The 2993-nt window shown below is 42.1% G+C and overlaps 1 long non-coding RNA gene across 1 annotated transcript in view; it reads right to left on the bottom strand.

Annotated features, from left to right (window-relative positions):
* Positions 1-1400: 1400 nt before the first annotated feature.
* Positions 1401-2993, bottom strand: part of LOC119293596 — a 20350-nt gene continuing 18757 nt past the window's right edge. Inside the window, exon 3 of the long non-coding RNA XR_005143133.1 lies at positions 1401-1678. This is a non-coding gene — a long non-coding RNA (uncharacterized LOC119293596). The remainder of the gene's footprint in view (positions 1679-2993) is intronic.

Raw genomic sequence — 2993 nt, 5'->3', positions numbered from 1 at the left:
TGTTCTTCTTTACCTTGGAGTATTACCATCTTTTATGTCAAGGATGTTGTGAGGACTGCTCCACTTCTTAAGGAATTCTTGTTATTATGATACTTCTTACCCTCACCCTTCTTTCTTGGTCCCCGTGTTGATTCTAACCGGGATACCAACACGTGAACCATGCTGCTTGGATTCTGTACTTCTAGCAACCCTATTTCTTTGAAGTTAATGGTCGACATTTCATCCTTAGACCATTGGTTATCGAATCATCATTCTAACATTGATCCTGCTACCTAAGCCCATATTTCGGGTGCACCTTTCAACCAGTGATTAATTGTGTATGTTTCCCTCGAGCATACATCATTATATCATTTGATCTGTTAAATGTTATCTCCTTGTTCACATAATTGTGGAAATCCACCTTTTTGTAAATCTCAATGAATTTTCGCTGAGCCCATCAGCCACCTCCTCACCCTCCCCTTGATTTAAGGATGAACTCCAGCTTTGGAACTCGCTTCCATAGTACATTTCCCGAGAATCTTACAATGTCGTCTCGCCAAATTGTGTTGCACCCCTTCCTTCTCAGGCATCCTGAGTCTGAGCTATCCTGACACCAATCAGATCCAAATCTCGGGTCAGATATGATGGTTTGAACTTATTTCCAAGAGTTTTAACATTGGTCTTTATATGACTCGGTAAGGTGATGTCATGCCTAGCACACCTGGCTGGGGAACCCATTGTTATAATACCCCCTCTTTTTCAGTAAGGTTAGCCATTCTTCCATAAGGGAATTGTAAGACTTATTCTATAAGATGTTCCTGATGGATCCTTGGTGTATACAAAGCCTGATCTTTGCTTGAAGACCATGTCAGTGCTATCTCGAAGCATGTCTATGGTACTCCGATCTTCAACAAAAACATTTGAAGCCCAATGCTAAATGTTTCCTGCTCGATTATCCAAACACCGCTGTATGGGTAATGTCATGAAAATTCTCTCCCCTACCTAAAGAGTTTACTACATTATATTCTGTCATGGATATCATGCTCTGCTCGTCCTTCCGAAGGTTATACCTTTGAAATATGTGCTTAAACACATTTTCCTTTCCATTGTTCTGTTTAATCTGATAATCATATTTTTCTTTCCATTTGTTGGGTTAACGTTTCTTGTGATCTATATGAGCTAAGCAGTAATATTCTCCTGCTTAGGTAAACACCTCGGTTTACAACTCTATAAGTGTGACCCTATTACTATTGCTGACGACATCCTGGTAAACCCTGATGGATGAGAACTTTGCCTATTGGTCCGCCTCGTTGAACGAGCAGGAAAATGGTTCTGTTTGTCCCTCGCCCTTGGTACCAACGTTGTTGCCAACATAACTGACAGGTTATTCTTTTTTTAGAGAAAAGGCCAAAGCCCGACTTTATAAATAAAGCCACATGGCAGCGTCACGAATACCCAAGGTTCACACAGTCTCAGAAACACAAAGAGAAGTTAAATAGGCCCAAATTCCTAACGAAACAGGCAGCTGCCAAACACGGCACGCAGGCCGGGGAGAGAAGGAGACCTAATCCCGCAAACTACAGCACCAAGCTTATACGCCATGATTCGTCCTGGAGATCTGAGAGGCTGAAGCCCGAATTTTGGCGATGAGCAGGTCCAGGGCATCCCGATCTGGCTCCTTAGTCAATAATCTCCACTGCTGCAAGAATATACATGATTTGAAAAGAACGTCAGCAGGCTTAGATGGGAAGGTAAGAGACAGGTTATTCTCTGACATGCCTTGCTTACATGATCATGCAAGATGTCATCCCCCTTCCTACCTTTAACCCACATGGTGGGCCCATAACCCACAGTTCCACAGGATCGAAACCCGACTCTCCTGTACACCCTGTTGTCAAAGTTATTCCTCACACTTGACTTCGTATGTAATTCACGAGCCACCTTCAGGTCTCATATCGGACACAATACTTATTCCCGTTGCTTTGACCCTTTCACGCCCTATAACAGGCATCAAACGATTGCCCGCCCGCTCGAAACTTCCTAGGATACCTCCTTACTTTGCTCTCGATATTTTCTTAAGTTTCAATTCGAGAGTTACTTTCCGCCACCTTCCTCGATGTTTTCGACCCGATAGTCAACCTTGCCAAGGTCCGTTCTCCCAGAATGCCCACCCTTTATTCTTTCATAAGTACGATGGAGTTCCTGAAGAAAGGACGCCGACTTCATCATGATGACCTGAAGCAGAGAAGTGAAGACATCAATGCTATGGATCGCCCTCTTTGAGAACAGCAACCAAGACCGAGAAGAATCATTAGAATTTCGAAACCTAGTCTTTCCCCCTTACTCCCCTCTTAAATCTCGGGACGAGATTTCTTGTAGTGGAGGAGAATTGTGACGCCCGGGTAATTAAGCTACAGTAACCATCTACTAATGATGCCACGTCACCTTGATTACTGTTGCTAATCTCGTGTTAGTTTAGAACCGATCCAAATTCAAATTTAAGATCAAGTCGAACAGTTAAAGTTTTCAAAAGTGAAAACTAAAATGTTGTAAATGTTTTAATAAATCCTGGGTAATAGTGGTGGAGAAACCTAAATTTAATAAAATGTTTAAGTGTTCAAAATAATTAAAACTATGGGTTAAATAATAAAACAAATGCCTTTGAAATTTTATAAAATATTAAACTATTTTAATTGGGATGAAAAGTAATGTGGCAGTAGTTTATTTAAAAGTACCAATTTAGGTGTTAGTGATAATTTTTACTAAAACTAAAATAAAATGTAACTAAAATAAAACAGAAAAGAAATCAATAAAAAGGGAAGAATAAAAACAGTAAAACAAAGCTAACTAAAATAAAGAGAAAAGGAACCCCCCAACCCTCGGGCCAACTGGCCCAGCTGGCCAAGGCCCAACCGGCCAGCCCAACCGGCTCCTCAGTCCCCATAACACCCCCCACCGATGGGAAACCCTAGCCCATCGCACCCACGCCCCCCCCCCACTCGCTCCCCACGTCC

Source organism: Triticum dicoccoides, chromosome 4B (assembly GCF_002162155.2).
Source record: "Triticum dicoccoides isolate Atlit2015 ecotype Zavitan chromosome 4B, WEW_v2.0, whole genome shotgun sequence".
Lineage (NCBI taxonomy): Eukaryota > Viridiplantae > Streptophyta > Magnoliopsida > Poales > Poaceae > Triticum > Triticum dicoccoides.
The sequence above is the reverse complement of the archived record's forward strand: the minus strand, read 5'-3'. Positions and strand labels throughout refer to the sequence as shown.